The sequence below is a fragment of the Myotis davidii genome, unplaced genomic scaffold (assembly GCF_000327345.1).
Source record: "Myotis davidii unplaced genomic scaffold, ASM32734v1 scaffold592, whole genome shotgun sequence".
Lineage (NCBI taxonomy): Eukaryota > Metazoa > Chordata > Mammalia > Chiroptera > Vespertilionidae > Myotis > Myotis davidii.
Window position 1 is genome coordinate 1,177,374 of NW_006284844.1, and position 12,562 is coordinate 1,189,935.

The following is a 12,562-nucleotide window of genomic DNA, read 5'->3' on the forward strand; positions in this document are numbered from 1 at the left end:
CGGTGCTGCCCCGGGCCGCCGCCAGGCCCTCCAGCCAGGCTGCTCAGCTCGGCTCTGCTGGGCTCTGCTGGGCTCTGCTCCCAGAGCGGGCGGCGGACACAGTGCAGGCAGCGGAATTGTCTGAGTGAGAGCCCCTGGGCAGAACTGGCTGCTAGGCTCTGCTTATTATTATTTTTTTTTGCTTTTTTTTTTCAGCCCAGTTAGCCACCAGGAGCCCTGCCTACTGGTGTCTTCTTTTTTCTTTTCTTTTTTTAATAGTTTCGGTTCACAGTAGCCTGAGTTGGCTGGTGGGTTCATTCCAAAGACAAGCTTAGGTTTCTAGTGACATTCTCCACAAATGTAATGTTCTTTTCGCTTTAAGGTTCTCAGTGAAGTATGTTTCAAGCACGTCTGTAATGTGTAAGGCAGCAGAAAATACACTCTTTACAGTTACGAACTTAGGATAAGAATGTTTGATGTTGACTAACAGACGTGCTCACGGCTTCTCAGCACACTCAGGAGCGAGAGCGCAGCCCTCTGCAGTGCACGCCTGCGCCACAGCACACGGGTCCTCGGCTGGTCGGCTTCTTGAACTGGGTGGGTGGTGGGTGCCGGGCGTTTGAAGCCAGAAGGGCCGGAGCTGGGCCCTCCAGGGGGCGACGTGGCTCCTCGGGGACACCTGCAATCTCTGGTTGTCCCAGCGAAGGGGCTGCTCCTGGCATCTCGCGGGGGGAAGCCGGCCTTGCTGGTCGATGGCCTCGAGTGCAGACAGCCCCACTGCCACCCAGCGCGCGAGCGAGGGCAGAGCTCAGGCCAGGAACCGGGAGTGGGTGAAGGGGTCGTTCCAGGGAAAGATGAAGCAGGAGTTGTGCTGTGATGGGTGTAGTACAGGATTCACTTCTTTTTTTATTGAGATATAATTGGCATAACCTTGTATTAGTTTCAGGTGTGCAACCTAATGACTTGATACCTGTATATACTGTACAGTTCACCCTTAAACATGGGGTTAGGGGTGCCAACCCCCACACAGTCAAAAATTTGTGTGTAACTTCTGACTCCCCCAAAACTTAACTACTAACAGCCTGTTAGTCTTAAATAGCCTTAAACCATTGACACATACCGTTGTATGTTCCGTGTCTTATACGCTGCATTCTTACCATAAAGCTGCAGAAAAGGACATGTTGAAGTCACGAGGAAGAGGAAGTGCAGGTACAGTGTTTACTGGAAACCCTGCAGGCAGGAGGGGGTGGGGTGTGCGGTGCAGGAGGAGCCGGGGCCCCGGCAGAACTGCAGTGACCCCACGTCCCTGCCGTGACCCACACGCATGCCCCACTGCAGTGACCCACACGCATGCCCTGCCGTTCTCAGCCCTCGTGCCCCGGCCTCGCCATCCGCCACCCGGGCCCTCGGCTCTCGTCCTGCTGCTGGTCCAGCAGGACGCAGCCTCTTCTCATCCGCGACCCACTCTTCACGTGTCCCCTGCCCATGGGAGGCTGTAGAACACACAGGTGCACAGGTTCACGCGGTGCCGAGCCCAGGGACCACCCACGGCACAGGCTTCCCAAGATGAGGACGGCATCGCACCTGTGAGACAGCCGCGGCGAGCTGGCCAGGACAAGGTGAGCGTCACGTGGATCAGGTCCAGGTAGACGACCCTGAGGTCTAATTAGCTCCCAGGCCAAGGGCAGGGGAAATGACTGGAATGACTGGCTGTGTTTGAAGGAGGAGCACATAGCATTTAGACTAAGTAGAGTCCCCTCTTTAATCTGTGGCCAATTAAATGCTTGAGAAGAGATGAAGGGGAGATGCGAAGATATATGCAAATAAGGCCAAATGAGAAAGCCCTTTCATCCTGAATCTATTCATAAATGTCAGTGTGAGCGCTGATGTGTCTCCCTTAAACCAAACCAAACCAACGAAACGCGTTTCCTGGCTTTGAAAGGCCCAGCAGCGGTGGCTCCCCTGTGGCCACAGGCACAGGAGTGGTCTCGTTTCAGGGACACGCAGGGCCGGCTGGACCGTCTGCCTGTGGGCTTTGGAAGCCGAGCCTTTGGCCCCACTGCGTGGCTCCCCCGGGCTCCGTGATGAGCTGGCAGCTCCTGGCCGACTCCTCCTGGGGGCCCTTGGCCTGGGCTTGTGCCTGAGCCGTGCATGGCTGTGGAGGAGGGGGGTGCTCTCCTGGGTGGGTGGTGGGGTCCCGCTGGCTGGCCAGGCTCCCAGGCGTCCTGGGGGGGTGGTGGGTTCCCGCTGGCTGGTCAGGCTCCCAGGCGTCCTGGGGGGGTGGTGGGTTCCCGCTGGCTGGTCAGGCTCCCAGGCGTCCTGGGGGGGTGGTGGGTTCCCGCTGGCTGGTCAGGCTCCCAGGCGTCCTGGGGGGGTGGTGGGTTCCCGCTGGCTGGTCAGGCTCCCAGGCGTCCTGGGGGGGTGGTGGGTTCCCGCTGGCTGGTCAGGCTCCCAGGCGTCCTGGGGGGGTGGTGGGTTCCCGCTGGCTGGTCAGGCTCCCAGGCGTCCTGGGCGGGTGGTGGGAGCTGCAGAGGGTCCCAGCCTCGGAGGGGACTTGCGGGTGGACGCGGAGCGGTCGGCACAGCCTTAGTGTTGAGGAAATGCAGGGACAGTGTTTATTGGAAACCCTGCAGGTAGGAAGGGGTGGGGTGTGCGGTGCAGGAGGAGCCGCGGCCCCGGCAGAACTGCAGTGACCCCACATCCCGCAGGGCCCGGGGGACCGGCCGGGAACACGCATGCCCTGCCGTTCTCAGCCCTCGTGCCCCGGCCTCGCCATCCGCCACCCGGGCCCTCGGCTCTCGTCCTGCTGCTGGTCCCCGTGTCTCCCTACCTGTGGGGACAGGACAGATCCCTCCCCGATGCTGCCGCTTCCACACCCACCTTGGGTGCAGCACCTGCTCCCAGCCCAGCCCAGTGCTTCCAGGGTTAGGGTTCTCATCCTGGGACAGTCTTGGCCCTCAGTGCCTCAGGCCTGAACTCGTGGGATGGTGGGGTTGGTTCTCTACTGTGATGGGCAGAGGCCTGGTGTCGACCGGAGGGGCAGCCGTAGCCAGGAAGGAGTTGCGTGCACCAGGTGGCTTCTTCTGGACACGTGATCCGCGTTGGACACTACATCGTGAATGAATTAAGGCCAATAATAAAGGCATTTCCTACCTGCAAAAAAACAAACAAAAACCAAACACTGCCAGACCTTCTGCACGTGAACTTTCAAGGACCTTTAAAATAAATTGCATCAAATTCAAAACGTCTTGACACCTTCACCTTGGCCAGGCATTTGCTCTGCTCCCTGTATGTTTTTGCCGTGGTCCCAATAACACAAAACGAGGGTCACGTTCGAATCAGCTCTCCCCTTAAACACAGAGTCTGACTTTGGACTCGGCTGAGGTTTCCCACTGAAGGATCATCAAAGCCAGCAGTTGTGAGAGCACCTGCGAGAGGAGCTGTTGGTCACCTCTAAAGCCTCATGCAGGTTTCATCCGAAGAGGAGAAACTTCTCATTGTCCGAGTGTCATGTTCTTACACACGAGCCGCCTTTGTAAATGCTTCCCCTGGCCGCAAACAGCGTCGTTCTTGTGTGAGAGGGAATTGCTCTGGTTTACCACCGTTGGTTCATTTTAAAAGTTTTTTTGTTGACTTGGGCTTTTCTCCCCTTCTGCTCTACTTCTACTAACTACCACTAACTTCTACTAACTACCACTAACTACTGCTAACTTCTACTAACTACTACTAACTACTAACTTCTACTAACTACCACTAACTACTACTAACTTCTACTAACTACTACTACCACTAACTTCTACTAACTACTACTAACTACTGCTAACTTCTACTAACTACCACTAACTTCTACTAGCTACTACTAACTACTGCTAACTTCTACTAACTACTGCTAACTACTAACTTCTACTAACTACCACTAACTACTACTAACTTCTACTAACTACTACTACCACTAACTTCTACTAACTACTACTAACTACTGCTAACTTCTACTAACTACCACTAACTTCTACTAGCTACTACTAACTACTGCTAACTTCTACTAACTACTGCTAACTACTAACTTCTACTAACTACCACTAACTACTAACTTCTACTAACTACCACTTACTACTAACTTCTACTCTACTTCTACTACTACTAACTACCACTAACTACTACTAACTACCACTAACTACTACTTCTACTGAATGTGAAACAGGCCTTACCCATCATGTTGAGTCTATCCTAGGTCAAAAACTTGGTTTCATTGTTTCATGTAATTGCTTGTTTGAACAAATCATTTTCTAAAGTGTTAGAAGAACAAATAACTCAAATGAGCCTCATCCCTTCAGTGTTGATGGTGATCAAAATAGCTCAGAAAGAAATGACTGTTTCAGTGGTTCTTAATCTTCTTTGGATCACAGGAGAATCAGGTTGAAGCCACAGATGATCTTCCAAGAAAAATGCATATTCCTTCCTAATTTTGTATATATAAGTTTGGGATTATTGGACTCTGACTTTTGGATCATGCAGAATAGACCCTACATACTAATTAATCACAAAAAGAAAATTTCGCATTGCAAACCTCAGTCGTAATCAGACCCCGGCCTCGGTCCGCGCGTCTGTGTTGTGCTCTGGGCTGTTTGCTGCTCTGATGTGAGGGCTGCTTTATCCATGAGCCTTTGTAATTTAAGGAAGGATCCCTCTTTGTATCGTAATATGTTCGCCTCCAATTCCACCTCCATCAACGCACACGTTTGGTTTGGTTTAAGGGAGACACATCGGAGTTCACACGGACATTTATGAACAGATTCAGGATGAAAGGGCTTTCTCATTTGGCCTTATTTGCATATATCTTCGCATCTCCCCTTCATCTCTTCTCAAGCATTTAATTGGCCACAGATTAAAGAGGGGACGCTACTTAGTCTAAATGCTATGTGCGCCTCCTTCAAAGGAGCGTGGGGTGAGCCGGCCGGGCTGGCATGTGGCCACCTCCTGCTCTGCTGTGCCCTGGGCTCCAGGCTCATCCTGCATGTGGCTCCAGGAGCCCTTGTCCAGGGGTGAGGGTGCGTCCGAGGCCTCGGTCCGGTGCTGTGGCCTTGAGCTGGTCCCCGGGACCAGGGCTGTCAGAGGCGAGAGGGGCAGAGAGCCTTCTTGTTTGGCTGTTTCTGTTCTTTCTTTCTGCAGAAAATGTATGATCACTACTGAGATTTGCAATGCAAACTTAGCACAAGGCTTTGACCTCGTTTTCCCCGTTCCCTGGCTTGTGTAACGTTGGGTTTGTGTCTTCCTGTGAGTCGGAGGCCTCCCAGCTACATTCACCTCCTTCCTCCTTTGCTGTTACGTTTAGCCTCCCGCTGACAACACGTGTGATGGCGAACAAGTGGGACCTGCGGGCGTTCTCTCCCTTTGCTTTCAGTCCCTGTGTCAGGAGGTGGCGTCCTCGGAGTTCAGTTGTGCCTCGTAGTTACAGGACACGCGCACACTGCTCGAGTGAACCCACAGAACAGCTGCTCCCCAAGGCTTCCGGCTTCCGTCCCTGCCCCTGATTAGTTCCTCCATCGGGAGCCACAGTCCCAGCTCCTGAGGCCGTGGGAAGACCACCCCCACCTCCTGCGGGGCAGCCAGGGGCCTCCTGGTGGTTTGGTGGGGCACACAGGGCGGCCTGGTTCCGGTTTGCAGTGTGGGGGCCTCAGAGGGGAGAGTCGGAGGCGGGTGGGGCACCTGTGAGCGGGGCTGCCAGCTCCCAGCTCTCCAGGGCCTGCCCATGAGCCTGGCCTGGCGGGTCCTGCTTCCCCACGGCTGCTGGCTGGGTCCTGGCCGTGGGCATCCCCAGGTGAGACAGGCAGCCGAGGTGCCACGTGACCTCAGCAGGCCCAGCAGCCTCCGCTGCATCCACCAGGCAGCCGCCACCCAGGGCGCGGGAGGAGGGTCTCTCTCAGGGGCAGGCGAGGCGGCAGGGCTGGGAGGAAGCTCAGGACTTTGCCATGAGGTCCTGGTTGTCCTTCCATCTGAAAAGCTCCCAGAGGCCCGGGCAGGGGAAGCAGGCAGCATGCCACGGCGCCGTGGGTCTGGGGAGCAGGTGGCGAGGAGGGCCAGGCGCCAAGGAAGAGGAACCGAGGCCGAAGGGGCAGGAACTGGGGGAGCCCAGCTGCACCCGCAGGGGCCGCGTCCTCCATCTGCGGGGGAGGAGGAAGTTTCTGCGGTGGAAGGAGTGGAGGTTTTGTAAGTTGACTGGTCAGCGCTTCTGTGAAGGGGATTGTTGTGAGGGGTTGGAGCGCGAGATTCCCTTTGCAGAGCCTCCCACGTGACGCGGTGGCCCCTCTGCCCGGCTCGCTCACGCAGAGGGTCTCTCTGGGGTGGGAGGGTCTGGAGGTGCCGGCCTCTGCAGGCGCTCAGGGCACCCGGGGCCTCACCTGGGCCTGTGTCAGCCCGCCCAGGGAACGACGAGGGCTCTGCAGGGCCCTTCCCTGCACGTTCCGGCCTCAGCACTGTGTTGACCTCAGCTGCTCACACCATCACCAGTGAAATGTCTAGATTCACCATCACGAGAAACACAGGCAGAGGCACCCACTAAGGCAGCAGGCACCCCACTTCCCGACAGACAGCCACTACCCTGGTGGGCACCCTAGCCTTGCAACAGACACCCCAGCATTGCTACATGCACCCCAGTACCGTGTAAGGCAACCGCTGCCGTGACGGGGCCCCACGATCGCGACAGGTGCCCTGCTATCATGAAGGTGCCCCCAGTATCGTGACAAAGCACCCCTATCTCAGCAGGCACCCCGCTATGGCAGCAGACACTCCCTGTCGACAGAGGCATCAATTACCACAAGCAGTTACCTGGCCGGGCACTGGCTGGAGAGCAGCCGCAGGCCATTGGCTCAGCGTTTCTGTGACGGTGAGCACAGCCGTGAGGACTGCCCTGTGGACCTGATGGAAACAGCCTATGTTTTTCTGTTGGTTTGTCCCTTGGATTCCACATGTGGGTGGGTCCTGTGGGGGTTCTCTCCCCCCACCCCCCCGCTGATTTCACTTGGTGGAGTCTCCGGGTCCCTCCACGCTGTTGGCAGGGGGCGGGGGGTCCCTTCCTTTTTACAGCCGAGGCTGCAGCAGTGTTCCATTATGTAACCGTACCCAATCGCTTTCTTAACCCAGTATTTATTTGTTTGCTATATTTACACAGAGCAAAGAGTTTGTAAGAAAAAGCACAAAAAAAGAGTCTCCCTAAAATCTGGAGCAGGGGGAGCAGAGGCAGTGGAGGCCAGGAGCCCCTGGCCAGCCGCCCCTGGCAGGTGGGCCAGCCCGTCGGAGCTGCTGCAGGGTGGGAGCTGCTGCCCACCGGGCCGCCGCCCTCGGGCGCCCAGCACACTCTGGGCATAGACGGCCCTGTTGTTAGCAGGGTCTTTATTGAGACCTGAACGTCGCTCCCGATAACTGTGACCTTTGGTTCATGATCTGCCTTAACGTACCCCAAAGTGCGCACTCAGCGGGGCCTCACTTGGCCTGGAATCCGGGGAACCAGGTGGTCGGTTTTCGTGCTGCAGGCCTGGAGTGCGATGCTCACTGAGAAGCCCTCTCATGGAGACGGGAGGGGGAGGCGGAGAAGGGGGTGGCATCAGCTCGCGGGGCGCTGGGAGCCAGCACACAGCACAGGAGCTTGAACCTCACGACAGGCAGAGGTCAGTGGGCACCCGGCATCCCAGGCATCAGAAACGCAGCGCTGGGCTAGCAGTCAGGATATCAGGCCCGGCCCCCACCTGCCCTTTCTTGCAAAGATCGGTGAAGCCCTTGGTGACGGTCTCCTCGTCTGTAAACCTGGGTGGATCGTGCCCGGCCTCTCGCTGTGCGGGGTCAGGTGGGAGCTCACAGGAGCTGCTGTGGGATCCAGGCTCTCTGCGTGGCTATCAGGGAACCGCCGCCTCTGCTGCTCTTACTCCCCGGGCCTCCGGTTTTCCTCGCAGCAGGTATTCACCACCCCTGTTTATGCACGGTAAGGCACCTCAGACGCTTTTTGAAAAAGGGTGTGGGATAAGTAGAAACATGTACAAAACCTTTTAAAAACATGAAGTATTTGTAAACTGCCCGGTTGACTGTTAACACGAGAGCCAGCCGTTCTGTGTAATGCAGCGCACTCTACAGAACGGCCGCTCGGCTAGTACTAATCCTCAGGTGCCGACTTACTGTTTAGAGGTAAGTTTTGCAAAGTAAAGTCTTTTCTAATATCATGTGGGAGTGCACAGTGGTGTCTGTCAGTGTGTGTGCGTATGTGAGAGTGAGCTTGTTGCGGCCAAAGGTAAACTGAGTGGGGGGGGTGGTGAAAGGATTAAGGAAAGACAGATAAGAGAATGAAAGCTGGGTCTCGGTGGGAGGCTGCTCCCTGATGAGACAGCACCAGCGCCCACAAGCTGTGTCTTTATTTGATAGCAGATGCCACGAGGCAAAGTAGGGGCGTGATCACGTTGTTTACAGCATTCTCGTGAGTTCCAACCCTACTCAACTACATGCACCTGAACTCTAGCACAAGGCACGTGGGGCCACGTGTTCGGACCATAGGTTCAAGCTTACAACCACAGCCGTGGGCTATGATTGTGCTGGGAGGGCCCTGCCCTCCAGCTGGGACTTGCACGTGGCAATGAGAGGACCCTGTCCTGTCATTAGTCCGAGGCTTGAACCTGTCCAAACACTGTAGCCGCGCCCCATATCTCCCCCTTTACTTTTGTTTTTAAACACGCCTATTTACATTATCCAAAAAGCTCTAAATAAATTATTCAAAACATCACCAAAACAGACTTCTGGCTATTAACAAAACCATAAACAGCAATGTTACCAAGAGAACAAAACTCTGGCTAATAACAAAGCAACACCAATGCAAAACATGTTAACGTTTTCAGGATATCTTACTCAGAGTCCTTAGGTTTAGCTCCGCAAGATTTTACAGAAAACTGCCAGTTCACCAACGCTAGCACAGCTTCCACTTGCTTTTCTAACATCTGCTTGGCCTCCGTCGCCATCTTCTTCAGCTGACTCCGTGCCAGTATCTCGCCGATACAAAGATGTCGTTGATGCAAACTAGTCCCCTGGGTCAGGCGGTTGGGGCGGTCGACCTTGGCACTGAGTCCGCATCAGTCCCAGTCACGTCAGCCCTGTCCACGCCGGTGGAAGTCTGGTCCCTTCTCAACTTCTTTCCTTAGCCGCTGCTGCATGGACAGGAGCAGCCCTCGGTCCTGCAGAGCTGGAGACCTCCGAGTCGGAGTCTGGGGTCTCACACAGACCCAGCGTCCCAGGGAGCTATCTGGTCACACAAGCAAAGATAACCAAAGCCCAGAAACAATGCAACTGCTGCAAGAGCTTACAATCTAGGTCTAAAATAAAATTACTTCCTTAAACATCAACCACAGCCATCTTCTGCTTTACCGTGGCTTAAACAAAGCCTGGGAGATCTCTACCTTATTTTATATCTTCCTGTTTACTTCTTATTTTCTCTGACTCCATGCTGATACCTCAGCCACTTGCGTAGTAAAATGCCGCCGATGCCAAGATGTCGTAGATGCAAAACTAGTCCCCTGGATCAGGCTGTTTGGACGGTTGACCTCTGCACTGAGTCCGCACCAGTCCCAGTCAAATCAGCCTCGTCCCCGCAGTTGGAAGTCTGGTCCCTTCTCAGCTTCTTTCTTTAGCCGCTGCTGCGGGGAAAGGAGCAGCCCTCGGTCCTGCAGAGCTGGAGACCTTCAACTCTGGGTCTGGCATCTCACACAGACCCAAAGTCCCAGGGAGCTGTCTGGTCGCACAAGCAAAGATAACCAAAGCCTAGAAACAATACAACTGCCGCAAGAGCTTACAATCTAGGTCAGAAATAAAAAATTACTTCCTTAAACATCAACCACCACAGTCATCTTATTTCTCTATTCCTACAGCTTATTTCTCCCGATTATTTCTACTTATTTCTCTATTTCTACAGCTTATTTCCTACGTTCCACTTCTACTTATTTCTCTATTCCTACAGCTTATTTCTATCTTACCTATCTTTAGCTTAACAAAACTTAAGAGAATTCTTATTTTCTACCCCTTATTTCTACCGCTTTTTTGTTTTGTTTTTTTTTGGAATCCACTTGTTTTTATGATTTTCTACCTTATTTTTTGTATATTTTTTACTTATTCTCTCAAGAAAATTTTAAAAATGCTTCAGTTAAGCACTGCCCTATGTTTTACACCGAGTTATTACCAAACCTCAGCTCCCTACCTTACTTTCTGCCTTTAGCTTAGCTTTCTATTTTCTTATTTTTGTTTCTTTAAGCTTACTCTCCGCGCGCCTTGGAGCCTCCTTTCACCTGACCACCTTTTTTATCTCCCCTGAACTCAGTCCCTGGTCCGGCGCCACTTTTTACAGCCAAAACTCAGGCCCTGGTGATCCTGAGTGGGAGTGGGGGCATGAAAGGATTGAGAAAAGACACACTTCAGCTCCCTACCTTATTTTTGTTTTTAGGCCTTATCATACTTTTTGCTTTTTAAACTTACTCTCTATTTCTACCACTGATTTCTTACAGCTTATTTCCTGAATGTCCCAAGTTTTACACCGAGCTAATATTTCCACACTTCGGCTCCATACCTTACTTTGTTTTTTGGCCGTCTTACTTTTGCTTTTTAAGCTTACTCTCCGTGCGCCTTGGAGCCTCCTTTCACCTGACCACCTTTTTTATCTCCCCCGAACTCGGTCCCTGGTCGAGTGCCATATGTTGCGGCCAAAGGGCCTGTTCTGGCGCTACTTGTTACAGCCAAGCTCAGTCCCTGGTTGCAGAACTCAGTCCCTGGTCAGGCGCCATATGTTGCAGCCAAAGGTAAACTGAGTGTGTGTGTGTGTGTGGTGGGAGGGGGGGGGCGGTGAAAGGATTAAGGAAAGACAGATAAGAGAATGAAAGCTGGGTCTCGGTGGGACGCTGCTCCCTGATGAGGAGACAGCGCCGGCGCCCACAAGCCGTGTCTTTATTTGATAGCGGATGCCACGAGGCAAAGCAGGGGCGGGATCACGTTGTTTCCAGCATTCTCGTGAAGTCCAACCTCACTCAACGACATGCACCCGAACTCTATCACACAGGCACGTGGAGCCACGTGATCAGACCACAGGTTCAAGCTTACAACCACAGCCGTTGGCTATGATTGTTCTGGGAGGGTCCTGCCCTCCAGCTGGGACTTACACGTGGCAATGAGAGGACCCTGTCCTTTCATTAGTCCGAGGCTTGATCCTGGCCAAAACACTGTAGCTGCGCCCCATATGAGCTCATTTTTTTCTTTTCCTTTTCTGAAGCCTTTTATGTTGGGGTCAGAAGTGGTGTCAGGAATAGGCTTTTGGGTAAAAATTTGGAGATGCGTCCTTGGTCTTGAGTCTAAAATTTGTCACCAGAGAGTGAGGGTAAGAGATTCCTTTATCTGCCACCTCAGAAGAGCTGTTGGGCCTGATTTCGTCTCACTCTCTAGTCCCAACTATAAGCCATGAGAGCGCGTTGCGTTCCTGCTCTACAGGTGAGGAAACCCGGCTGAGAGAAGCCAGCTCGCTTCCCAGGTTACCCAGGTGGGAGCAGGAGAATCTGAATTCACACCCAGAGGATCCACCTGGGAGCACCATCACCCCCCACCCCCGCTGGGCACCAGCCCCTCCTGCCGGCTGGGCACCCTGGGCCCTCCAAGGGGACAGCCTGACCCAGACGGCCCCCCACCCCCCCGCGGCCCCTGGGCCTCTGGCAAGACAGGGCTGTGCCTTTGGAGACGCCAGTGAATGTGGTCTCGGACCCAGTTAGCAGGCACCCTGCCTGGGCTCTCAGGGTCCCAACCCCGAAGGGCCTGGACCTGCCTCCTGGAGCACAGTGCGGATCTGCAGCAACCACAGGTCCCCGCACGCGGACCCTGGCTCCCCGCTGGCTGTGCTGTTTATTAGTTTGCATCTGACGAATTCCCCTGCAGCTGCTACTCGCCCACGCGCCGCTTGGCCGGGAGTCTGTGCTTCCCCTGGTTCCTGTTACTCTGCACCCTCCCCCCAGGCACAGGGCACCCTCCCCCCAGCACCCATGCTGCTTGCCTCGACCCCTCCCCCCAGGTCTCACTGCTGCCTCCTCACTTACGCTAGCCATTACTCTTCCCAGTTGGTTGCGGTCATTCCCCGCATGTCCCTCACGTTTGCCCTGTGGCTCCCGTGCCCCACTTGTAGCAGGAGACTATTTTCTACTACATCGATGCCGGGCGGGGCCCCAGAATTCACGTGGAAGCAGACATCACCCCCAAGTGCTCAGGGGTGGGGTGAGGCGGAGGAGGGGGGTGGCATCAGCTCTGGCGGGGCGCTGGGAGCCAGCACACAGCACTGGGCCTTGAACCTCAAGACAGGCAGAGTTCAGTGGGCCGTCTCTCCCCGCCTCCCCCCTCCCCCCAGCGATGTCATTTTGGGGGAAAGGAAAGTGCACAACCTTTTGATGAGTTTCGGTGAGCGGGGTGGCCGGGCTGGAAGGAGAGCCTCTCGCAGGAAACCAGCGAGAAGGGACCCAGGGGGCCGGGGGCGTGTCCTCCGGGCTCGGGGCAAGTCCTCGGGGCTGGGGGCGTGTCCTCGGGGCTG